Below are 27,492 nucleotides of genomic sequence, written 5' to 3'. Positions count from 1 at the left end.
ACTGCTGTGAAAACATTTGTAGTTTTGGGAGAAAATGATTTAAGAGAAGATTTTACCACAGCAAAAGATTAAATATGAAGGAAGGATTGAAATTTAACTTAGGTAACACATAAAATGAATACAACTACTAAACACTACTGTGTCCTAATAAACAAAGACTAAAATGTAACAGGGGTAACATTTTAGAGAATTAAATCCCTCAAAGGAAAAATAATAAACTTGATATGCATATCTATACATGCAGCTTCCTAAATGTAACATTCAGGATTATTCACTGCAGCTCCAGAAATCAGAGCTACCTCATCAGATCCAAGTGTGGCATCAGCTGACACTCTTTACAGGAGATTCCATCTGAACTCTGTGGAGCCTGATCTCAAGGTTTGTAAGTCTGAGCCTGAAACCAGAAGAGGATCTTTCTCTCTCTTCAGATTCATTGTGATCCAGTGATTTCAGTCCTGCACGATCAGGCTGATGTTTGCACGGAGCAGATAATGAAGTGAAGGTTTTTCCACATTGGTAATGTTGGGTCTAAACTCAGACCCCGCTGTATCCAGAACTTATTCCCATGAAAGAAAAGCAAGGCAACAATGTTCGATCGATTTCTTGCGCAAGGGAAGCCCTCATCTGTGTCCAGCATGACAATGAACCCCAAATGGTGGCCTCCTCTCGCTGCCTTTTATTGACAAACTTCAAACAATAGTTTACAAAACACCTCCCCTTGCAACCCCCCTTTGGTTACAAAGACAAGGCACTGTATGTAAATGTATACACTGAGTGTGTGTGTGTGTGTTATGTGAGAATGTGTGTGTGTGTGTGTGTGTGTTATGTGAGAATGTGTGTGTGTGTGTGTGTGTGTGTGTGTGTTATGTGAGAATGTGAGTGTGTGTGTGTGTGTGAGAGAGTGTGTGTGTGTGTGTGTCCTCCTGCTGACCAAAGGGTCATAAACCCCAGGAAGCTTTCATCAAAAGAAACAGATCTTTCAGATAGGATGTATCTACAATAAAACCTCCCCGGCACAGAGTGGCTGGAGAGGTGGTCAGGATCAAAGAGATGGCTTTGATCCTACTGCTTAAACTAAGACTGTACAAATTTAAGAAACACAATGGCAACATTCAACAATTAGACTTAACAGGTAACAGTGAAACAGTTTATTTACAGCGTGGGATCGTTTGTGTTCGGAGTATGAACTGAGATTCCTGAAGCTCTTGTCACACTGGTCACAGCTGAAGTTCACCTCCATGTGTGTACGTTCATGTTTGTTACGATGACCTGATTGTGAGAAGCTTTTGTCACAGTGTCTGCACTTGTATGGTGTCTCTCCTGTGTGGAATCCCTTATGCTTTTTCATTGAGCTCATGTCCAGTGGTGAAGGATGACCCACACTGGTCACAGATGTGCTTTTTGACCCCACTGTGGAAGAGTTCATGTATTTTTAATGTACTTGGTGTGTGGAAGCCTCTCCCACATTCTTTGCAGTAGTTCATTTTGTCTCCACAAAGATCACAGAGAAACTCTTTCCCACCACCACAGTGATGAGTCTTCATTTTTCCAAACAGTTCATTCAGTATAACTCCATAAGTTTACTGATCATATTTATTCCAAACAATCAGGTTAAAAATACAGGATAAAAAGGTAAATACATCCTCACAGTAACTGCACTTGTAGAGTTACTTTCTGGTGTGGATCTGTTGGTGTTTTTTCAGCTGATGAGGATATTTAAAAGACTTTCCACACAAGTGACAGTTGTACGCTTTAACTCCACCGTGGATGACTTGGTGTGTTTTTAAGCTTCCAGCCTGGGTAAAAGATTTTCCACACAACTCACAGCTGTAAGATTTAACTCCACTGTGGATGAGTTTGTGTGTTTTTAAGGTTCCAGCCTGGGTAAAAGACTTTCCACACAACTCACAGCTGTAAGGTTTAACTCCACTGTGAAAGAGTTTGTGTGTTTTTAAGTCCCCAGCCAGGGTAAAAGACTTTCCACACAAGTTACATCTGTACGCTTTAACTCCACTGTGGATGAGTTGGTGAGTTTTTAAGTTTCCAGCCTGGGTAAAAGACTTTCCACACTCATCACAGCTGTAAGGTTTAACTCCACTGTGGATGAGTTGGTGTCTTTTTAAGACTCCAGCCTGGGTAAAAGACTTTCCACACTCATCACAGCTGTAAGGTTTAACTCCACTGTGAATGAGTTGGTGTGTTTTTAGGCTTTGAGCATGGGTAAAAGACTTTCCACACAAGTCACAGGTGTAAATTTTAACTCCACTGTGGATGATTTGGTGTCTTTTTAAGACTCCAGCCTGGGTAAAAGACTTTCCACACAACTCACAGCTGTATGCTTTAACTCCACTGTGGATGACTTGGTGTGTTTTTAGGCTTCCAGCCAGGGTAAAATCCTTCCCACACTCATCACAGCTGTAGGTTTTCTCTCCTTTTCTTCTGTGAGGTTTGTCGGCCTCCTGAGAGCGCTGACTTCTCGCTCCATGTTGGTCCTGCAGTGACAGAGATACAAACACAGGCAGTGAGTGAAATGCAGTCGTGGAACAAACTGTAACTCCCTCTATTAGCGGAATCAAACATGTCAACAAACACATTGTTGGTGTGTTTCCACCGCCTTCTGGTAATAGTATCACATTACAATGATGTGCTACAATGAGAGTTGTAATGAAAATGACATTATTGAAAAAATATCAATCAGCAGAGAAACTCTTTTACTTCAGAAAAAATTAAAGTGATGATATTGTTGTTTCAATGTGTGTAGAGAAAATATGATCTTTGTATTTTCTTGTAACTTCTGTGGTCTTTGGTTGTGAATGTAGATTCTGTATATATTGAGGAGTCCAGGATGGAAAAGATAAAGCTGCTGTTAACAGCAGTAGATTCTGTACAGGGAGTGCAGAATTATTAGGCAAGTTGTATTTTTGTATTGTGACTTGTTCAGTGGTGGTCGTCTTTCAGCCTTTCTCACCTTGGCCATGTCTCTGAGTATTGCACACCTTGTGCTTTTGGGCACTCCAGTGATGTTGCAGCTCTGAAATATGGCCAAACTGGTGGCAAGTGGCATCTTGGCAGCTGCACGCTTGACTTTTCTCAGTTCATGGGCAGTTATTTTGCGCCTTGGTTTTTCCACACGCTTCTTGCGACCCTGTTGACTATTTTGAATGAAACACTTGATTGTTCGATGATCACGCTTCAGAAGCTTTGCAATTTTGAGACTGCTGCATCTCTCTGCAAGATATCTCACTATTTTTGACTTTTCTGAGCCTGTCAAGTCCTTCTTTTGACCCATTTTGCCAAAGGAAAGGACGTTGCCTAATAACTATGCACACCTGATATAGGGTGTTGATGTCATTAGACCACACCCCTTCTCATTACAGTGATGCACATCACCTGATATGCTTAATTGGTAGTAGGCTTTCGAGCCTGTACAGCTTGGAGTAAGACAACATGCATGAAGAGGTTGATGTGGACAAAATACTCATTTGCCTAATAATTCTGCACTCCCTGTATATATGGAGGAGCCCAGGATGGAAAAGATAAATCTGCTGTTAACAGGTTTTTAAAAACAGACCAGCTGTGCACACAGTTTCAATAACAGTGTAATTGTGATGTTTTTCTCACCTTTTGTGTTGAAGTCATTGTTTCCTCTGTAGTGGCTGAGCTGAGTCCAAATGGCTGAAATTGTTCCTCTGCTGCACCACCAGACTCTTCTCCTCCTGTTACTCAGCTGGGACACAAAAAGTATATATTTGTATTTTATCCCTGACAAAAAGAAGCAGAGCAAATAAACATGACTAAACTCCTCAGTGACAACAATACCTATTAAGCTTCAAGGTGAAACCCCAGAAGCAACTACAAAAAGAAAGTCATCAGTTGCCTACAAGAACTTGAAAGGGAAAAACCCCTGACCCCCTGCATATCACCACCTTTACCCAGGGGATGCTACACCCTGTATATATGGACTTCCATAGATCCACAAAGACGGAGTCCCGATCAGTCTCATTGGTAGCAGTATAAACTCAGCCACCTACAACATTTCAAGCACCTCATTACCATCCTAGCTCCCCTAGGATGGTAATTTCAAAACATTTTGAAACTCACTTTGTTAATGTGGAATTCTAAATTTATTTTACAAATGGAGAATTTATTCTACAATTTATCATCTAAGCATCTAAGAATTCTGTATTTCGATGTGTGTGTGGCTATTGTGGTTCTCCATATGGTGGTACAAATAGAGGACATAGATGAAGTGGCACACATCACGAGGGGGTACATTTACAATCACACACAGTGTGGTTGGCTAGGTTAACTCACAAGCAGAATTTAGCTGTGCCTGACTACAATAGAGACTTTCTTCTTTAGATGTTTCTGAAACAAGAAGGTGTAGTAAACAGATTTGTTTCAGAAAAAGGGGAAAGTAATTAAAACGACATACATAAGCACAGAATATTTTAATCCCACTAACACATACACACACATGCAATGAAGCTCATGAATACCAGATGGTATTTTAAACCTGTGTTTCTGATTTTATCATCTTGTTCGGTTCACTTACTAAGATGAGAAGCGATATATGAACTATCCATCCATCCATCCATCCATTTGCTGCCGCTTATCCTTTTCAGGGTCGCGGGGGGCACTGGAGCCTATCCCAGCTGTCATAGGGCGAGAGGCGGGGTACACCCTGGACAGGTCGCCAGTCTGTCGCAGGGCCAACACAAAGGGACAGACAACCATTCGCACTCATTCACACATTCACACCTAGTGACAATTTGGATTTTCCAATTAACCTGTCCCCACAAACTGCATGTCTTTGGACGGTGGGAGGAAGCCGGAGTACCCGGAGGGAACCCACGCAAACACGGGGAGAACATGTAAACTCCACACAGAAAGACCCCGGCCTGATGTTGGAATTGAACTCAGGACCTTCTTGCTGTGCGGCAACAGTGCTAACCACCGTGCCACCATGATATATGAACTAGTGGACTAATATTATATTAGGAAAGATGATTGAATGATAGCAGGGGTGAACAGAATGCAGCAGAGGGTTTAAATGAGTGAGACTAACAGATTCTTAGTTTCTTGTTCCTGATGATCAGATAAATGATGAGTTTAAAATCCAGGTAAGGAACGAAGAAGGCCAAATATTTTGAGTTTTTAGAAATAATTTTTGATTTACGTCTTAAATTGGACAAGCATGTAAAGAAGATTGCTAAGACGGTCAAGGCGAATCTGAATTGTTTTGTGTTAAGTCAGAACTACAGGGAGTGCAGAATTATTAGGCAAGTTGTATTTTTGAGGAATAATTTTATTATTGAACAACAACCATGTTCTCAATGAACCCAAAAAACTCATTAATATCAAAGCTGAATGTTTTTGGAAGTAGTTTTTAGTTTGTTTTTAGTTTTAGCTATTTTAGGGGGATATCTGTGTGTGTAGGTGACTATTACTGTGCATAATTATTAGGCAACTTAACAAAAAACAAATATATACCCATTTCAATTATTTATTTTTACCAGTGAAACCAATATAACATCTCCACATTCACAAATATACATTTCTGACATTCAAAAACAAAACAAAAACAAATCAGCGACCAATATAGCCACCTTTCTTTGCAAGGACACTCAAAAGCCTGCCATCCATGGATTCTGTCAGTGTTTTGATCTGTTCACCATCAACATTGCGTGCAGCAGCAACCACAGCCTCCCAGACACTGTTCAGAGAGGTGTACTGTTTTCCCTCCTTGTAAATCTCACATTTGATGATGGACCACAGGTTCTCAATGGGGTTCAGCTCAGGTGAACAAGAAGGCCATGTCATTAGTTTTTCTTCTTTTATGCCCTTTCTTGCCAGCCACGCTGTGGAGTACTTGGACGCGTGTGATGGAGCATTGTCCTGCATGAAAATCATGTTTTTTCTTGAAGGATGCAGACTTCTTCCTGTACCACTGCTTGAAGAAGGTGTCTTCCAGAAACTGGCAGTAGGACTGGGAGTTGAGCTTGACACCATTCTCAACCCGAAAAGGCCCCACAAGCTCATCTTTGATGATACCAGCCCAAACCAGTACTCCACCTCCACCTTGCTGGCGTCTGAGTCGGACTGGATCTCTCTGCCCTTTACCAATCCAGCCACGGGCCCATCCATCTGGCCCATCAAGACTCACTCTCATTTCATCAGTCCATAAAACCTTAGAAAAATCAGTCTTGAGATATTTCTTGGCCCAGTCTTGACGTTTCAGCTTGTGTTAGGGCTGCTCGATTATGGCAAAAATGATAATCACGATTATTTTCACTGAAATTGAGATCACGATTATTTGACGATATTTATTTAACCCTTTAAGACCTAAATGGTAAATGGTAAATGGCCTGTATTTATATAGCGCTTTACTAGTCCCTAAGGACCCCAAAGCGCTTTACATATCCAGTCATCCACCCATTCACACACACATTCACACACTGGTGATGGCAAGCTACATTGTAGCCACAGCCACCCTGGGGCGCACTGACAGAGGCGAGGCTGCCTGACACTGGCGCCACCGGGCCCTCTGACCACCACCAGTAGGCAACGGGTACTATAGAACCAAGTCCACCAGAGCTTATATTATTTTTTTTACATGCTGTAGTGCCATTTGTGGGAGCATTTCAAGTTGCTATACATCAATACAACTGTTATAGCCCATATTTTAATAATATGTATGCATTAAGTCCATAGTAATTACATAAATTGCAAAAAAGTGCAATAAACTACAAAAAATATTGAAAATCGCTTTTGTTTTGTTTACATATATTTCTACTTGGAGAAATTTAAGAGGTTTATCCCTCTTTAAATACAATAAAGTTGCAAAAAATAGTTTACAACAACAGGAAATTTATTTTGAGTGTCTTCATAGTTTTATTTTGGAGATACAGTTTTTATATACTGCAGGAAAAACAAAAAACAATCCTATGATGCAAATTTGCAAAGAAAACAGCAGGTGCATCATTTCACTGTGGGAAGTGTTACGAACAGCTGATGGATCGGCAAAGCCTGTTTCTGGAGTATTATGTTTTTGTTCCTGCAAGCGCTTTTTATGCAGTTTTTGCAAAGCTATATGTGGAAGGAAACCGTGACCGAGGACAAGCTGATGGCATCAGATGTAAGTACAACTCCTCCGGTTTCATATGCAAAACAAATTATTGCGCTAGCTTACACGGTTCAGGTTCTACAGGGATTTAAAAATTGTTACACAAAACGGAGTGTGCTGCTCTGACCGGCTTTAAAGGGTTAACAATGACTTTAAAAAATAATATAAAATAGTGTGCAACACCACTGAAGTTTTTTTTTACCTCTCTTTTCAACCAACAGCAGTCACTCTCCTCTCCAAATAACTTCTGCTTAGCTTTCCGAGCTTCCCTCGGGTCCTCTTAATCAGCGGTCTCCAACCTTTTTTGCGCCACGGACGGTTTATGCCCGACAATATTTTCACCGACCGGCCTTTAAGGTGTCGCGGATAAATGAGGGAGGGGCTAATAATCGGCTCAGTCATTTTTAATGATCGTTGAAATTCCAGATCGTAATCGTGATTAAAATTCGATTAATTGAGCAGCCCTAGCTTGTGTTACTTGTTCAGTGGTGGTCGTCTTTCAGCCTTTCTTACCTTGGCCATGTCTCTGAGTATTGCACACCTTGTGCTTTTGGGCAATCCAGTGATGTTGCAGCTCTGAAATATGGCCAAACTGGTGGCAAGTGGCATCTTGGCAGCTGCACGCTTGACTTTTCTCAGTTCATGGGCAGTTATTTTGCGCCTTGGTTTTTCCACACGCTTCTTGCGACCCTGTTGACTATTTTGAATGAAACGCTTGATTGTTCGATGATCACGCTTCAGAAGCTTTGCAATTTTGAGACTGCTGAATCCCTCTGCAAGATATCTCACTATTTTTGACTTTTCTGAGCCTGTCAAGTCCTTCTTTTGACCCATTTTGCCAAAGGAAAGGTAGTTGCCTAATAATTATGCACACCTGATATAGAGTGTTGATGTCATTAGACCACACCCCTTCTCATTACAGAGATGCACATCACCTAATATGCTTAATTGGTAGTAGGCTTTCAAGCCTATACAGCTTGGAGTAAGACAACATGCATGAAGAGGATGATGTGGACAAAATACTCATTTGCCTAATAATTCTGCACTCCCTGTATATACCTACTTTAGCAGCTCAGTTATTTATGCATTTGTCACGTTCCTGGGTCTTTTGAGCCATTGTTTTTAGTTCTAGTTCATTTTTGATGTTTATCAAATCAAATCAAAATTTATTTATATAGCACATATTAAAACAACAGTGTTGACCATAGTGCTTCACAGTCAGTAAAAGCACGAGACAGTTAAAACAAACAATAGAAGAGGACAACAAACAATAGGTAACAACACAACAAGCTAGACCAGCCAACTAAACAGAATCAAAAGCCAAAGTAAAAAAATAAGTTTTAAGACGTGATTTAAAAGACTGGATAGACTCGGCAGTATGAATATGAACGGGGAGGTTATTCCAGAGTCTAGGTGCCACGGATGCAAAGGCCCGGTCACCTCTCGACTTCATTCGAGTCCTAGGTTGTGCTAGGAGCCTGTGATTGATGATCTAAGTGCTGTGTTGGGATTGTATGAATGGAGTAGTTCAGAAAGATAGCTGGGCGCTAAATTACAATGGTTTATGTTTAAGTTCTTTAGGTCAGTGAAGTTCATTTGGTTATTACACTCAACAAAAATATAAACGCAACACCTTTGTTACTGCTCCCATTCCCCATGGGATGGACGTAGAGACCTAAAATTCATTCCAGATACACAATATAACCATCCCTCCCAAACAGTGGTCACAAATCAGTCCAAATGTGTGGTAGTGGGCACATCTGCTATATTGAGATAATCCATCCCACCTCACAGGTGTGCCACATCAGGATGCTGATCTGACATCATGAGTAGTGCACAGGTGTGCCTCAGACTGCCCACAACAAAAGGCCACCCTGGAATGTGCAGTTTTGTCTCACAGCAAAATGCCACAGATGCCACAAGCAATGAGGGAGCGTGCAATTGGCATGCTGACAGCAGGAATGTCAACCAGATCTGTCGCCCGTGCATTGAATGTTCATTTCTCAACCATAAGCCGTCTCCACAGGCGTTTCAGAGAATATGGCAGCATATCCAACCGGCCTCACAACCGCAGACCTCGTGTAACCACACCAGCCCAGGACCTCCACATCCAGCAGGTTCACCTCCAAGATCGTCTGAGACCAGCCACCCAGACAGCTGCTGGAACAATTGGTTTGCACAACCAAACAATTTCTGCACAAACTGTCAGAAACCGTCTCAGGGACGCTCAACTGCATGCCCGTCGTCCTCATCTGGGTCTTGACCTGACTCCAGCTCGTCGCCGTAACAGACTTGTGTGGGCAAATGCTCACATTCGATGGCGTCTGGCACGTTGGAGAGGTGTGCGCTTCACGGATGAATCATGGTTCACATTGTTCAGGGCAGATGGCAGCTGAGAATGTCCCAGTTCTTGCATGGCCAGCATACTCACCGGACATGTCACCCATTGAGCATGTTCGGGATGTGCTTGACCGGCGTATACGACAGCGTGTACCAGTTCCCACGAATATCCAACAACCTCGCACAACCATTGAAGTGGAGTGGACCAACATTCCACAGGCCACAATTGACAATCTGATAAACTCCATGCGAAGACGATGTGTTGCACTGCATGAGGCAAATGGTGGTCACACCAGATACTGACCGGTTCTGGGTCCCCAGACCCCCAATAGCGCAAAAAACTGCACATTCTAGGGTGGCCTTTTGTTGTGGGCAGTCTGAGGTACACCTGTGCACTACTCATGATGTCAGATCAGCATCCTGATGTGACACACCTGTGAGGTGGGATGGATTATCTCAATATAGCAGATGTGCCCACTACCACACATTTGGACTGATTTGTGACCACTGTTTGGGAGGGATGGTTATATTGTGTATCTGGAATGAATTTTAGGTCTCTACGTCCATCCCATGGGGAATGGGAGCAGTAACAAAGGTGTTGCGTTTATATTTTTGTTGAGTATAGATTTCTCTTTTATTTTCTTCCCCTGTATTTAAGTTTCCCTCACCCTTTGTGTTTCATGCTGCGTGTCTTATGTTATCAAGTTTGTATTGTCATGTCTGCGTCTCATGTCTCCTGTTTCATTTTGAACGTCTGTGTGGTATGTCAAATCTTTTCGATGGCATCATTTAGGGCTGCACAATTAAATGCTAGAAAATCGCAATCTCAATTCATACTTATGTGTGATCTCATATCCAAATGACAACGATTTAAGAAAAAAAAGAAAAAAGGTAAAAAAAAGATGACGATTGTACCGCATTTTGATCCGGGACATAATCTGAATGAAAACAAACGCTCACTCTTCCTGCTCAACAAATGACAAAGGAAGAGCCTTATACCACGTGATACAGAAGCAAGCTTCAGAAGCCAGGTTCTCAAACAAATCTCCTCTATGACCCACAATGAATCGTGGGATATAGAAGGTCCGATTGGCCTCCCTGCTGCTGCGGAGCCTGGGACGGTCTGCTTGCCTCCACCCTGGGGGGAAGGGTAACATCTCTTGGGTCTGGGTTCTGTTTCCCTCTCTGGGGGCGAGGGTACCTGGACCCGGGGTATAGAGTATGTTTGGGGAGTGGGATTATGTGTACATGTCCATTTATGTCAATCCTGACATTGGGTGAGTGCTGAGTGTTTGTATATGTGTGCATGAGGGTGGGAATGCATGTTTGTGTCTGTGTGTGCCTGTTTGTCTGTGTCTATATGTCAATATGTCAGGTCGGGTCTTAGACTCCACCTCTCTGGGAACTCCCAGGCCCTCCAAGGCCTATCTCCCCTCACCACACTCCCTGCCGTGACCGATGCCCTCAGGGGTCGGTGCATTGGTGCTTCTTGGTGTCCAGGGCTGGGCGCTCAGGTATGTACCAGCTCACTCCCGGTGGCTACTTGGCGGGGCCTGGTGCCTGTTGCTCGGTCAGGCCTCCTCAGGGGTGCAGGGGGCTCTCAGGCCTCCGGCCTCTGGGCCTGCAGCTTGGTTCACTCTGGCATACCTGGCTGCCGGCAGAGCTGGCGGGCACGCCGGTGCTGCCCCCTCTAGCTTCTGCTCGGTGGCTACTGGGTGACGCCTCGTCTGGGGATCCTCAGCCCTTCCCATGAGGGTGGCACGGATGTCCCTCCGGTGGTCCTCCTTGGGCTCTCACACTCTGGGGCCTGTGGATGTCTGGGGCCTGGATCTCCTCCATGCCTGCTTCATGCCCTGGGGGACAGGGCTATGGGTCTCTACATCCTCTTGCAGACCATTACATGTGGAAACCATTTGAATACAAGCGCGCTGATCCACACAGGTGTGCACACGGGTGTTCACTGTTCGTAGACTTAAATTACACCTTTCTTGGCTGCTACTTTAAAGCACATTGTGCGCTGTCTGACCTGCGTGCTGCACAACAACATTGAATATTTAGTATTTACTGCTGTTTACACTTAGCTAGATTAATGCGATGGTGTTGTGTTTAGTATGTTGATTTGGGGTTTTTTTTGCTTGTTTTCTATTCTTTCTCTCTCAACAGGTGATCCAGGAGATTTTATTATTATTTTTTCCCCTTTCTCACTGTCCCTCTCCCCTTCTGTTTTTCTTTTCCTTCCTCTTTCTTTCTCCCTTTCCTATCCCTCACTCATGTCTGTCCCGTCTGTAACAACTGAAAATAAAATAAAATAAATAATAAAAACAAAGGTCGATCAAATGGACCAATACGGCAATGCCACGATGATCCATTTGGCAAAATAAATCCATTGGGTATCCTTGTTGGTCTTCAGACAACAATTCTGACGGCAATTCTAAATTCTCAAGAACAATTCTAAAGAACCAAATGGGACAGGCAAAAAAAACCAACAAAAAAAAAACAAATGACAAGGGCAGAGCCTTATACCACGTGATACAGAAGCAAGCTTCAGAAGCCAGGTTCTTAAACAAATCTCCTCTATGACCCGCAATGAATCAGTTATCACCTGGCTAAAGATATGGCTCCCATCAACACTGTGCAAAACGAGGGATTTAGGAAAATGATCAACACCCAAACACTACACAGTTCCGTCCTGCAACTATTTTTCAAATGTTGCACTACCTGCTCTATACACGCAGTGTCGGGCAAGTGTGGAGATCGAATTACAAGCAGTACAACATTTCACGGCAATGACAGACTTATGGTCCAGCCAAACTAAGTGTTATATTTTGGTAATAGTTGTGGTTTACATTTTAAGAAAAATACCTAATACGTACCTCTCTCATCAGCTTACACACGGAAAGAATACTGTTCAAAATGTTATTCTTAAAAGTATTTTAAGGTTTTGTAAGTAAGAGTAGACAATTGAGACATTGTTTTTATGTTCAGTCTCAACTGTTACAAAGTTGATGTGCAGTTAATAAGTGCAATAAATATTTATATTGGAAAAGAAAATCATGAGAGAATCGTGATCTCAATTCTAAGCAAAAAAATCGTGATTCTCATATTATGCAAAATCGTGCAGCCCTGGCATCATTGTCACATTTTAGAGAAATATAATTTACTTAGTTTTAAGAGTTTTAATCATTTGTGTTTTCTTAAATTAGTCTTTAAAGGTATATATAGGATGGCCCCAGAGTGTCTTAATAGATACATCCAGAGACAAGATAGTAATTGTATTACTAGAAGCATGGTGAACGGAAACTGCAAGATATCATATCGCAGATCTAAATTTGGTCAGTCGGCATTTTCCATAAAGGCTTGTAATCTGTGGAACCCACTTCCAACCAAAATCAAATTGATTACAGACATCAGATCCTTTCCATTGAAGGTTAAAGTTTGGTTAAAGGGAAATCAGAGATGTTTTCATTTTAACTAATGTTATTATTTTTATTTATTGTCTATTAATTGTAGTTGTATTTACGATGTATTTTGGCTTTATGAAAATGTATGTTTTATGGTAAAATGTATTTATTTTGATTGTAAGCCCAACAAGTGACAATTGTTGAAAATTTGCAATAGCTATAAACTTATGTCCGTTACATCAGTTTCATGTTTTGTACTTGGACTATGTCAAACTGCACTGTGCCTTTTAAATAAATACATTCAAATTCAAATGTGTGAGGGATGCTTTACCATGACATACACCTGGTTACATGGGAATAAACTTATTAGAGATGGCACGATACCACTTTTTTATGTCCGATACCGATACCATAAATTTGGATATCTGCCGATACCGATATGAATCCGATATAGTGTTTTTTAATCAACAAAACTGTTTCTTAAAATATCTTGCTGCATTTTGCAACTCTGCAAGTTCATACTCAAGTTTAAAACAACAACTACACTAAAGCTATTCTGTTATACCTGTATACAAAAAAAATATTTCATAGTTCAGCAATACTGATCAATCTAATAAACTTAAACCTACACCATCCTCCCTATTCTGGTATTTTAAAGAGTACTTAGCGTAAATATTAAGCAACCTAACTAATAGGGTTCCAACTCCCAGCAACAACAAAAATAAATAAATAAAAAATAGGGAACCACCCCTCACGTGCCACCTCATGATGCTTAATCGACGTAATCAACCTTAATTTGATGCAGTGTGAAAAAAAATGCACAGAAATCAATTATTTTTCAAGAAATATTAAATAGATTCAACATCTTTCTTCAACAAAATTGCAGACTGCACAGATGGTACCTTCCCAAAGTAAAAAGTACTATAGCTTACTAGGGTATACATATTAGACTTAATAGTCACTATATACAGTAATTGACTTCTATTCCTTTTACATCAAATTAAAACTTTGGGTGTCAGATAATTATTTATTAAAAGCTCGACATTTTAAATGAGAATAAGAAAGAAAAGTATGTCTTTGTGCCCCCTTTTCCCTGTTCATGCCCTATCGGCCCCCCTGGCTAGACTTTGCTAGATCCGCCCCTGCACAGTTACCAGCCGTCAGCTACGTAGAAAAAGATCCTGGTGTAGAAAGTAATATTAAATAAATTCTAACAACAGCTTATCAAGCTTAAACGTGCTGCTGTTGTTCAGCCGCTGGTTTCCTCTTTCTGGTGCAAAGTGGGCCAAAAACAAACAAGAGAGACGGACTCGCGACAGAAAAGCCGATCAGCTGATCATTGATCAGTTTCACGATTGAAGTAGCAGCCGGAGAGCGAGAGGCAGTCGCTTGTTAAGCTTAACGTGGGAATGCTTTACAAACATTCAGAGATGGACTTACACACTTGCTTTACTTCTCTCTGGGATAACTTTGTCGGAGATGAAATGCCGGGTTGCTAGCGAAGCTCCACAGGCTATCCAGACCAGGACAGGTCCCGCATGCCACAGCTGCTCTATCACGTGATGCATACTGCTCGACGTGCTAACGTTCTGAGGTGAGTTACGGCGTGTTGCAAGTTTTGTGAGGTGCTTTCGTGATATTTAATGGATCGGATTACATTTTTTATTTTTGCATGATTGGAACTAACTATACAACAATCGTAAAGTGAGCTTCTCCGCATTACAATGGGCACTGGAGAACATCACCTATGTGGGACACGATTAGATAGTAAGTCCTAAGTCCCTTATCTAAAAGGATTCAGCAAGGTAATCCATTCGAAATTCTTCTTGATGCATGCTCAATCATCCAGGTAAGTAAATCTCGAAAAGTTGATTCTGTTCATCAGGACATAGTGTTTTCAGTGGGAGAAACGTTTCGTCACTCATCCAAGTGACTTCTTCAGTCTCAGCTGACTGCAGGTTTCCCCAATCTTGTAAACAGTAACTAGAACCACTGAAGGAACAATGGGCTGGTAGGTCAGTTCCTTCATCATAATTATGTAAATTCTCATGACCACTGATCAATGGCCATGAGTACCATTCACAGAGAGTTGGAGAATGGCTGCAATCACAGCATTGTAAGATGGCGAAAGATGTCCCCTTAGGCCCCCTGCTCGATTCAGAGATGGTCTTTCCCTTCTCATGTAGATGGCCTCCTCGACTCCACACGCAAACCGGCGTTCCTCCCTGTCCAGGATGTGTACATCCTCATCAGTGAAAGAGTGTCCACTGGCCTGTAGGTGTTGTGGAGGCAGATTTTTCTTCTCATGTATTAATCACATATTTAATCATATCACATTAGTTAAAGTAATATCACTTTCTCACTTTACTATAGTAAGAGCACTCCTGTCACCAGTTTGCATGCATGTGGAATGTTAATACAGTGAGGCCATTGTAATGGGAGACATTGAACACACAGTGGGACTCCTCCTTATCAGGGATGTAAATCCTTAGGTGACGATCAAGCAGAAAACAAGGTCATAATAATTCTCTCTGTGAGGGAGGAGGTATAGGTAAGATTTTGGGTTCGTCACATTTCATTGAGGGATTTTTGATTGGCCTCAAATATGCCTGAAGCACCTAAAGAATGAGGTAGTTCTTCCAGTGTTTAATGTGATTGTTTTGGTTTCCCCAATCACTGATGTGGGCAAAGTAAAGATGATTGTAAATTCCTTTGAGAGGGTTTACACTGTTTAAATGGGTCTATTGCCCTACAATAGTAAAGAGTACAGTACACTGCATAGATATAGAGGAAAGATCTATCAGTCTGTTGTAAAAATTTAGCTCAGAAGTGTTTGATATATGTTGGCTCTACATGGCCACATCTGGGTTTTACCCCAGACTTTGAAAGCACTAACATTGAAGTTAGTTTATGTTTGTGGTATTCATTTACCTATAAGTTCTAATATAGTCACTGTCCTTTATGGTAAACATCTGGACAGGGCAAAGCAAAAGGCACAAAGGAGTGTGTGTGATGTTTAGAATATTCAGAAACCTAAAGTATGTATCAGCAGCAGAATGGACCTGAAAATAAGTGCCCATGTTTGTTTCAGTTATATGAAGCTTTGAATATTGTGGATTAGTAGTACTGCTGCGTTTGTTGCATCGCATTGCTGTAATTGTTTATATGCTTTATATATTCTGAGGTAAGTTGATCTATAGTGTTACATCATATTCTATAATGATGTTATGTGTTTGTATACTTTTTGCCCAGTTTGACCCATTTAGCAGAAGTCAGCCTGTTTAAGGCTCTGATATCTATTCTGTATGACTTAAAGCAGTTATGACATGGTCTGATTTTCTCACCCAATAAAGGAATATTTAATATATCAGTCTACTCTTCATTCTATCAGAAACCGTTATCACAGCTCTGACATTTTCTTGTTACACATATGTATAAGAATTGAGACTAATTTAGTAATGCCAACAAAATGAAATAACAATATTTGTATCTTATATATAATACATCTATATATACACTGTCAAAGATAATTGTCTTTGAGTGACGATTTAAGGTGATAGGAAATATAAATAAATGCAACTTGAATCTTTACTGAAGCTCAGTATTTGACAAAGTTCAAGTTCACTGCTGTAATAACTAATAATGATTAATATAAAAATAACTTTAATATTTCCCATATTATATTTACATTACCAAAGTGAGATGACTTTAGTCTCATGAAAAACATTAGCTAATGGTTATTTACTAGCTAATCTTAAAATGACTGTTCAGTACAGAAATGAAGCCTGGCAATCATGTTTTTACAGTCCCGTGGTCTCAGCCTCAGATACTCAACAAATCAAACAAAGCTTATATAAAAACAGATGAACAAAAACATTTTCTCCTTCATTTCTGTTTCATACAGCATTAACAATGCCATACGGCAAGAACCAGTATCACAGGAGTCGTTAAAGGAGGCCAAGAATACAAAGTTTCTCTTTACGCAGACGATATATTGCTTTTTATAACTGACCCCACCCTAAACACCTCGAAACTACTAAGCACTCTACAAAGATTCGGTTCAATGTCTGCCTACAAAATAAATCGTCAGAAAAGTGAATTCATCCCAATCAATGCAGCTGCAAAAAATATCCCATTTAATCTAATACCATTCAAAATAAATAATAAAAAGTTTAAATTCCTCGAAATCTGGATCTCCGGCTGTTACAAAGATCTTTATAAAATAAACTACCTGCCAATGTTGAAGAGTCTGAAAAAGGACATCACCTGCTAGAACTTATTATCCCTTTCCCTCAGTGGGAGGATTAATATAATGGCCATGTCAGTCCCCCGACGGGTCCCGATGGCGCGAGCGCACCGCGACCTGTCGACCTACACGCCGAGCCCCCAACCGCGAGCAGTCATGCCTACCACACCAGTTAAGGTACCGAAATACAACGGGCTAACCCCGCTAGAGCCCTACCTCTCACAAGTGCGGCTGGCTGCCAGACATAGTGGCTGGAGTGAAGAGGAGACTGCTACACACCTAGTGCTAGCATTAGAGGGAGATGCACTGCAGATACTCCTTGACCTAGCCCCGGCAGAGCAGCATGAGCTCCAGGCCCTCAACGTGCACTCGAAAGGCGATTCGGGCAGCGGCACTCCACTGATCAGAGCAGAGAGCAGCTAACCAACCGGAGCCGTCGATCGGGGGAGAGCCTGGGCACCTTTGCAGCAGACGTGTTGCTGTATGCTCGTCGTGGCTACCCGGAGTTTCCAGCGGCAGCCTGTGAGGAGCTTAGCCTGCATGCTTTTCTGCAAGGACTTTTCCCAGAGCGACTACACCAACACGTCCGCCTGGCCATGCCTCAGACCCTCCGTGAGGCGCTCCTTGAGGCTGAAAGGGCCGAGCCGAAGCTCACCTCGCGACCTAACCAGCAGGCGCCGCCCCACCAAACTACCCCCAAATCAGAGCCGCAGACTGCGACGGGGAGGGGGGGGGTGTCGCCGAGATGTCCCAGCTGCAACCCTCGGTGCCCCGGAGGCGTCCTCGTCGACCGACCGACCGCTGCTACCGGTGCAATGAGTCTGGCCACGTGGCGCGTGACTGCCCAGCACCAGCCCCGAAGACCAGAACTATGCAGCCTCAGGGAAATGAGGAGGGAGCGGTGTAGCGAGGGGACCACCGGTCCAGCTTCCTGTTCCCCTCCAAGGACGATGCACAGTGGTGGCACCTCAAGGGACTCTACCTGAGCTGCTGTGTTGAGGACCAGCTATGCCAGGCCCTGGTGGACACGGGGTCTACCATTTCCCTGATACGACCTGGCGTGCTCCCTGAAACATCCGGGCCACTGGTGAAGGGTTGGTTGCCCACAGACACCCAGCTGATGACAGTGACGAGGGAGAAAACTGTTATGCGGGGGAAGAAACCGTTGCGGATCCGAGTGAAGGATCTAGAGCTGGTGCACGACTTCTGGCTCGCCAACATTCAAGACCAGTGCATCATTGGCCTGGATCTGCTGAGCCGCTGGGGGGCCTGCGTCGACACCGCGAAGCTGGCTATCACTCTTGGCGCAGAGACTTTTGCTCTCCAGCGCGGCCAAAAGCAGGGAGCGGGGACCAGACGAGACAGGCGTCGGGCAGCTGCCGCTCAGCAGATTTCGGATGCCGGTGGCTGTGGGTCATCTCCACTCGCCTCAGCCTCTCAGCCTGACAAACCTCCTTCGACCGAGACCATCGAGGCTGTTCATGACCTTTGGCAGCGCAGCAGCGTAGGCCTCAACGTTGACCAGCGCCAGCGGTTGAGGTGCCTCCTGGACAAGAATGTGGACATCTTTGCCACCAGTGACAAAGTCTGTAGGCAGACGAGTCTGGTCCAGCACACCATCGACACCGGCTCTGCTCAGCCCATCCGTCTGCGCCCACACCGGCTGCCCCTCTCAAAACGGCAGGTAGCAGAAGAGAAGATCCGTGAGATGGCTGCGGCTGGGGTAATCAAGCCATCCAATAGCCCATGGGCGGCACCCGTGGTTCTGGTGGGTAAGAAGGATGGCAGCCCGAGGTTCTGCGTGGACTTTCGCCGTCTCAATGCAGTCACCAAGAAGGACTCGTACCCGCTGCTGCGGATCGACGAGGCCCTAGATTATGTTACCGGCTCCAGTTGGTTCAGCTCCCTCGACCTACGCAGCGGTTACTGGCAGGTGGAGCTAGCCCCCGACGCAAGGCCTAAGACTGCATTCACCATTGGACATTGGATTGTCTCACCTGAGCGAGGTCTTGAGTGCCATCCGACGAGCTGGGCTGCAGCTCAACCCCGCGAAATGCCGGCTGTTGGCGAGAGAGACCACGTTCTTGGGCCATGTGATCAGCGCTCGAGGTGTTGCCACTGGCCCCGCAAAAGTGGCTGCGGTCCGGGACTGGCCGACTCCCTCGAACGTCAAAGAACTGCGGAGCTTCCTGGGCATATCCTCCTACTAACGTCGGTTCATCAAGGGGTTCGCGACGATGGCCAACCCCCTCCACCGTCTGACTGACAAGGGACAGCTGTTTGGCTGGGAGGAGGCCTGTGCTGCGGCTTTTGCACAGCTGAAGGAGGCCCTCACCAGAGCCCCAGTCCTGGCCTACCCCGACACCCGGCAACCTTTCATTGTGGACACTGACGCTAGCAGTGTAGGAGTCAGGGTGGTCCTTTCCCAGCAGGACGAGGCTGGAGAACGGGTGGTGGCGTACTTCAGTCGTGCCTTGGGGCGAGCCAAGAGGAACTACGGCGTGACCCGGTGGGAGCTGCTGGCCGTAGTGCTAGCGGTGCAGCACTTCCAGCCATATCTGCACGGCTGCCGGTTCCTCCTGCGCACTGACCATGCATCTCTGACTTGGCTCCTGAACTTCAAACACCCAGAAGGGCAGGTGGCCTGCTGGCTGGAGGTCCTTCAGGGCTATGACTTCGAGATCCAGCATCGGGCAGGTCGACAGCATGGCAACACTGATGCCCTCTCCAGACGGCCCTGCGTAGCCGTGGAGTGCCGCTACTGCCTGCGACAGGAGGAGCGGGCCCAGGAGGTGCTGGGGGTGGCTACTGCTCAGGCCACAGCCGGCGGAGGGGGGTGGCTCCCATTGACAACGCAGCAGCTGAAGCGGGAGCAGGAGGCCGACGCGACGTTGGTTCAGGTGGGGGCCTGGCTCGAGGCGGCGCAATGCCCCGCCTGGACAGGGGTGTCGGCACAGGAGCCCGAGGTGAAGGCCTACTACTCCCAGCACAACAATCTGGAGACGCACGACAGCGTCCTGTACCGGAGATGGCGGGCCCCCGGTCAGGGCAGAGATGTCCTGCAGCTGTTGGTGCCTCGGTCGCTGCGGTCGCAGGTGCTTGAGCTGGTCCACGGCTCGGTGGGGGCAGGACACTATGGGAACGCCAAAACTCTCCGCAGCCTCAGGGGACGGTTCTACTGGCCTGGCTGTCAATGGGATGTGGAACTTCATGTGCACTGCTGTGACACCTGCACGGCACAGAAGGGCCCAACTCAACGCTCCACTGCCCCCTTCAGCAGTACCTGGTGGGGGCCCCAATGGAAAGAGTGGGAGTGGAAGTCCTAGGGCCTTTCCCCGTCACCGAGTCAGGGAACCGGTATGTGCTGGTAGCTATGGACTATTTCACGAAGTGACCAGAGGCCTACGCGGTGCCGGACCAGAGCTCAACGACGACGGCCGAGAAGATGGTGGAGGAGATGTTCACCCGTTTTGGGGTCCCAGCTGAGCTCCACAGTGACCAGGGGCGTAACTTCGAATTGAAGGTCTTCGGGGAGATCTGCTGGCAACTGGGGGTGGAGAAGACGAGAACCACACCGCTCCACCCACAAAGCGATGGCTTGGTTGAGCGCTTCAACCGCACGCTGGCCACCCAGCTCGCCATTCTCACCAGCGAGATTGTAACCGACATCTGCCCCTGGTCCTTTGGTCGTATCGGATTGCGGTGCAGGAGTCCAGCCAGTGCACACCTGCCGCTCTGATGTTTGGACGGGAGCTCCGGACGCCTGTGGATCTGGTGTTCACCCCCCGAGCTGGAGATTGATGGTGGGCCAGAGATGGACTACTACAGGAGGCTGAGGGAGCGGCTGCAGATGGTTCATGACTACACCCGCCAGGCCCAGGCCAGCGCCGGAGTACGACAGAAAAGAGCCTACGACACCAAGTGCCGAGGGGGGGTTTTCATGCCTGGCGACAAGGTTTGGGTGTATTGCCTGGTTCGCAAGAGAGGAGTGTCCCCCAAACTCTGCAGTCACTGGCAAGGGCCGGCGGAGGTCGTGGAGCAGCTAACAGACGTGGTGTACCGTATCCGCATGCCGGGCCCGGGGCGCATGGTGGTGTTGCACCGGGACAGGCTCTCACCGTACCGACCGCTCGCTCCGGCAGACGCCGGGGCAGGGGATGATGGTGGCACCCCATGTTCTGACCCGAGTGACTTTTCCCCCGCCGTGCCACCTGATAAAATAACACATTGATTCGTGCCATATAAAAAGTGAGACCTGTCAATTCAGATTATTTGTCAAATATACACTAATGAATCAATTTACATCAGCAGCCTAACAATTGTTATGATGATAAATACTAGTTAATCTATAGCACCAAATCATCAGTCAGTCACCCGTGACCTGGCCTCTTCACCTCTGTCCGAGCTACAGCATGGCAGAGCTGCACTGTTACCTGACAATTAGGACATACATGACAATAAGAATAAAACGGGTAGCTGCTTCAGTGTTTCTGTCAATTTGTGCAGATCGTGACTCATCAGTAATGTTTGCAGGGTGAGTGCATTTTTAAAACAATTTGTGCAAACTGCACTACAAGGTGGAATAGTTGCAAAATCATGACTACCTCAAGATATTTGTCTCAAAAATTAACCGTATGAATATGTCAGTGCCATAGGATGAAATTATTGTGTCACCAACATTTTAACGTTAGACATACAATTTTAACAGCCTAAGTAAACTAATATCCTGGCTTGCTCGAAGCTGCCGTTTTCTCTGACAGTTTCAATCAAAATTAGAAATGCTGCTCTGAGACTGAGAGAACTAATAGTGCTGCCTGTTGTGCAGTTAGTTTCCAAAACACGTTATTCGTGGTTACATACAATTTTAGACTGATGCTGGCCAAAGCCTAGCATAGCCTGTAAAGTTATTATGACAGACACATTTTATGAGTGAACTTGGCTTTAAGTGACTTACAGGTTTCTTTGAAAAATACTTTCTTACACTCAACAAAAATATAAACGCAACACCTTTGTTACTGCTCCCATTCCCCATGGGATGGACGTAGAGACCTAAAATTCATTCCAGATACACAATATAACCATCCCTCCCAAACAGTGGTCACAAATCAGTCCAAATGTGTGGTAGTGGGCACATCTGCTATATTGAGATAATCCATCCCACCTCACAGGTGTGCCACATCAGGATACTGATCTGACATCATGAGTAGTGCACAGGTGTACCTCAGACTGCCCACAACAAAAGGCCACCCTGGAATGTGCAGTTTTTTGCGCTATTGGGGGTCTGGGGACCCAGAACCGGTCAGTATCTGGTGTGACCACCATTTGCCTCATGCAGTGCAACACATCATCGCATGGAGTCTATCAGATTGTCAATTGTGGCCTGTGGAATGTTGGTCCACTCCACTTCAATGGCTGTGCGAGGTTGTTGGATATTCGTGGGAACTGGTACACGCTGTCGTATACGCCGGTCAAGCACATCCCGAACATGCTCAATGGGTGACATGTCCGGTGAGTATGCTGGCCATGCAAGAACTGGGACATTCTCAGCTGCCATCTGCCCTGAACAATGTGAACCATGATTCATCCGTGAAGCGCACACCTCTCCAACGTGCCAGACGCCATCGAATGTGAGCATTTGCCCACACAAGTCTGTTACGGCGACGAGCTGGAGTCAGGTCAAGACCCCGATGAGGACGACGGGCATGCAGTTGAGCGTCCCTGAGACGGTTTCTGACAGTTTGTGCAGAAATTGTTTGGTTGTGCAAACCAATTGTTCCAGCAGCTGTCTGGGTGGCTGGTCTCAGACGATCTTGGAGGTGAACCTGCTGGATGTGGAGGTCCTGGGCTGGTGTGGTTACACGAGGTCTGCGGTTGTGAGGCCAGTTGGATGTGCTGCCATATTCTCTGAAACGCCTGTGGAGACGGCTTATGGTTGAGAAATGAACATTCAATGCACGGGCGACAGATCTGATTGACATTCCTGCTGTCAGCATGCCAATTGCACACTCCCTCATTGCTTGTGGCATCTGTGGCATTTTGCTGTGAGACAAAACTGCACATTCCAGGGTGGCCTTTTGTTGTGGGCAGTCTGAGGTGTGCACTACTCATGATGTCAGATCAGCATCCTGATGTGGCACACCTGTGAGGTGGGATGGATTATCTCAATATAGCAGATGTGCCCACTACCACACATTTGGACTGATTTGTGACCACTGTTTGGGAGGGATGGTTATATTGTGTATCTGGATTGAATTTTAGGTCTCTACGTCCATCCCATGGGGAATGGGAGCAGTAACAAAGGTGTTGCGTTTATATTTTTGTTGAGTGTATATCCAGGTTCTTCCTTGTTGCTGCCGTCCTGTCCTTTTTGCAGGTCCTCGCAGCGCAGGCTTGCCGCTGCTAAAACTAAACAGAGCTCCCTGAAAGGCACAGCCAATCGCATTGGCCATATTTGTCACATGAGGTAGGACTCCTGTAACCCACATCAGATTTGTGGGTTGTGCTGCTGCATAAGGTTGGAGGTGTAATTTTCCCTCCCCGCCGCTAGGAGGCGAGTATGCCTTGAGATGACTTTCTGTTAGTCAACATTTCCTATTGTGGAAGCCATTACTCAAGAGGCAACTGCCAAATTAGCTGGAAGATCCTGGTAAGAAAAGCTGAAATAAAAGTTAAATTCGCAATTTATCTTCACATACTAGCTGTTAACAGATGGCTATTTATTAGGATCTGAAATCTGTGAAATACGGTCGTGGGAAGCTGCGTCAGCCGGGCGAGCTATCTCACCACTAACCCCGGTAAGGGATGCTACATGAATGTAAGCGCCATGAAGACATGTAGTTGACTGCTGTTAATATATTTCCTGTTTAAAAACAACCAATCGGAGTTGTGATATTTATGTTTAAAGTACTGTAACATCACTGATGTACAGATGTTTAATTTTAAGTGCTAAAGAATATATTAAAATGTGCCCAGCTAACCGCTAGTATTAAGCTACTGCTTAGTGATTTCTGTGTATTTCTGTGTGTTCTAACATTACTGTGATTCAGTTGATTTAGTTAGCTTTCCAAAACGTTGGAGAAGCAGTAATATCGTCATGTAGTGCTTAAATGCACAGCTTTTAGTTTTGTTGACTTAAAAGTTAACTCATTTGATAAAGATGCAAAAAGTTCATAAAATGTGATTATAAAATGTGAGGGATCTCATTACTCTGTTGAACGTATTAATGTTTAAAGAAGTTGATATATTTTTCTGAGAAATAATTCAAGTTGAAATATCTTAAAAAGAAGAACAGTTAAAAGCGAGCTGTTAAAAGGATAAATATGGGAGAGTCTTACAAGTTTATTTATTCTTAAAAATGGTAAATATAAGGTATATTTTCTGTTGCACTAAGACCTTGTGTGATGTAACTCAAGTTATTTCATGATGGTTGAGACGCTGTATAACTAAAATAATTTGTTATACTTGAGCAATACTTGGCTAAAAGATGAGTGATGGAAGAAGCATAGATAAAATAGTAATGTATGCACTCTGAACTGTGTGCATAGATTGGTTTTTGACCAGGACAGGATCATTCGAGATCTGAACCCTGTGGGTTAAGTGGCGAGCCAATCCCAAGAGAGTGACTGTTGACGGACCCGGGTGCGGTGTGGCCAGCCGTGGGATCCATCTTCCGCGAACCTCAGGACTATTACTACATTTCTTGACACAGATAAGACTAACACTTTAAACATCTACCCGGGTAGCGTTAGAACCAATGGACAGAAACACACACACACACACACACACACACACACACACACACACACACACACACACACACACACACACACACACACACACACACACAAGGAACTCTAATTTCTCTTTCCAAAGAGAAGTGCACTGAGCAACAGGAGCAGAAGCTCTTTAATTGAAACTCTTTGGAGAATTTCCTTGAAGAGGATGTTGGTTTTGATTTTATTTTTAAGCCCTTTAATGTGCGTTTGTGCACTGTAGGATGCCGGCTTTAGACAGGCAGGGTTTGTAAACTTTACAACTTTCAATACAGTTTCTATTCAAATCACATCTTATCTATCATTGAGTGGTTCCTTCTATGCTGATCCTTTCAAGGCTCCATAGTTTTACCCAGTGTTGGTCAAGTTACTTGAAAAAAGTAATCAGTAACTAATTACTGATTACTTCCCCCCAAAAGTAATCCCGTTACTTTACTGATTACTTATTTTCAAAAGTAATTAATTACTTAGTTACTTTTTAAAAACACGATTTACAACCTGAAGAGGTGATAAAGCGATAGATCTTTCAGCCCAATTCTACTTTTTCTACATAATCCTTCATACAAAATGTAATCAAATGGAAAAGTCTCTTTTTTTTAACTTGTTTTATCAGTTTTAATCTTTTAACTTCATGCATCAAGCAAAGATTTAATTATATGCAACATTCTCTGACTTGAATAAATTAGTTTAACATTTAAACCTATTTTCTGCACATTCCAGCACATAAAATAAAATATTTTTTGTGTTTACACTCACTCTTTCAAATAGATGCACGTAAAACACAGCAGAAAATAAATAAAGTCAAAAACTCAGCGGTCCTGTTACTCTATTTTCACCTGTAAAGCAGGACTGCGGTAGGCGGCGGTTTACCCTGGTGCAGGTGTGCTGCGGTCAGTTGAAGAATCCGCGAGTTTCTCTGTGAATTTCCCATTACGTCGTTGCGCACTCGGTGCTTGCTTGGAAGTTTAGGGGTTTTTTTCACTGTAAAAAGAAGTTTTCTTCCCATGCACGATGGACGCTAATTGTAACGCGTTACTGCCCATCTCTGGTCTTACCTGGAACTTTCTGATACTGGTCCAAAGTTGTCAAGACAATAATTTAATGCATATCTCATGTTATTTAATTGTAATACCTGTTACACTCCAGTAGAGAGCATAATTTAACTTTTCCTGCACCGCTGGGTGAATGAGACAATGACAGATCTTTTTTTTTTTTTTTTTCTATCAGGTTTGTTTTTCTTTACTCAAAGAGATCAAATTATTGGTGGGGACAATTCAATAATCGCTGGATATTGGTGGGGACATGTCCCTTCCGTCCATGCCAAATCTATGCCCTTGACAGAGAGAGAGAGAGAGAGCTGTGCATGAAGTGTGATTTTTATCGTGGTGGAAGCAAAACAGCAAATGTCAGAGGGAATTCATGATGACATTTATCAAATGTGAAGTTAGTTTGCTGCTTCTTTTGCTGCTGCCTCGGTCAATTTTGGTTGGAGACGTAAACACAGAGCTGACCCGACGCAGCAGAATCACTGAGCTCCGACAGTCCGTCTGCCGTGTCAGGTGAGAAAGGCGAGAAAGACAAAGAACTGAAGAAGCTTCTCGGATGAGAGGTGAGACGTCTTCAAGCAACTTATAGGAGTCCAGACGCTTTTCTTTGCAAGCTCCTTTGATCGAAGAGACAAAACTGATTGATGATGCGTCGGGTGTGTGTTTACGTCTTTGTGTGGAATCCGTGTACCTGCTCTCACTTAATGTTTGGTGGATGTTGAAATAGTTTAATCTGAGAATCTGGCGTTTCTGGCAAAACAAAGTTATATTTAAAAGTCAATTCAGGATTTAATGATTCGATATCGCTTTATTCAAACTACTCACCTCCATCTCTCCACCTGCACTTTCAACTGGACCACGACCAATCAGAGAGGTCCCGCCCCTGACTATCTCTGATTGGTTTAGTCCACGATAGGGGCATAACGTGTGTCTGTTGTTGACCACACGGAGAGTTGCGGAGATTTTTTTTGTTGTTGTAGTGCGACCAAAGATTTTTTTTAGTCGCACCATTGAAAAATTTGGTCGCATTAGCGACCAATTTGGTCGCACTCTAGAGCCCTGCCTGCACCCCATCCTTTTGTTCATACTCCAAGACTATTTTTCTATATGTATTCTTACTCCCTGGCAACCGCCATTTCATAATGTTGCAAGCAATCACAAACTCTACAGTCTGTTTAACTCCAGTGTATACCAAACAATCTATTATTCTCAACAGAGCTAAACTCAACATAAACTGAACCCACATTAAAGTTAGCTCGGTGCTTACCTTTAGATGAGCCCACAAACCGAGAGAAACTCCGTGATGAAGCTGGAATTCTTTCCAAACACAGGAAACAGATGAGGGAGCAGAGACCCACGTGGTTCACGCTGATCTCAGCTACGATCCAGGAGACAAGGGTGTGCAGATCGATGCAGACATCGATCCAAACGTTGGTAGTGGTATATGTTCCTGTAAGTTCACTACTTTACTCCCGTTTCATGAAAAAGCAGCTCTCTCTGTTCGACTCTCCTCTCCTGCACAGACACTTTGCTCCGCCTCCTTTTCCGGCTCTGCTGTGAT

General features: G+C 44.3%; 1 long non-coding RNA gene across 1 annotated transcript; it reads right to left on the bottom strand.

The window, feature by feature from the left end:
- Nucleotides 1-569: 569 nt before the first annotated feature.
- LOC308394940 lies at nucleotides 570-27,467 on the bottom strand. The gene is made up of 3 exons (XR_013971319.1): nucleotides 27,199-27,467; nucleotides 3,622-3,727; nucleotides 570-2,492 (listed from the first exon to the last, which is right to left on the bottom strand). It is a non-coding gene; the product is annotated as an uncharacterized lncRNA (long non-coding RNA).
- Between the last annotated feature and the right edge of the window lie 25 nt (nucleotides 27,468-27,492).

This window comes from Rhamphochromis sp. 'chilingali', assembly GCF_963969265.1.
Source record: "Rhamphochromis sp. 'chilingali' genome assembly, chromosome: 1".
In the NCBI taxonomy this organism is placed as follows: Eukaryota; Metazoa; Chordata; class Actinopteri; order Cichliformes; family Cichlidae; genus Rhamphochromis; species Rhamphochromis sp. 'chilingali'.
This window is presented reverse-complemented; position numbering and strand designations above follow the sequence as displayed.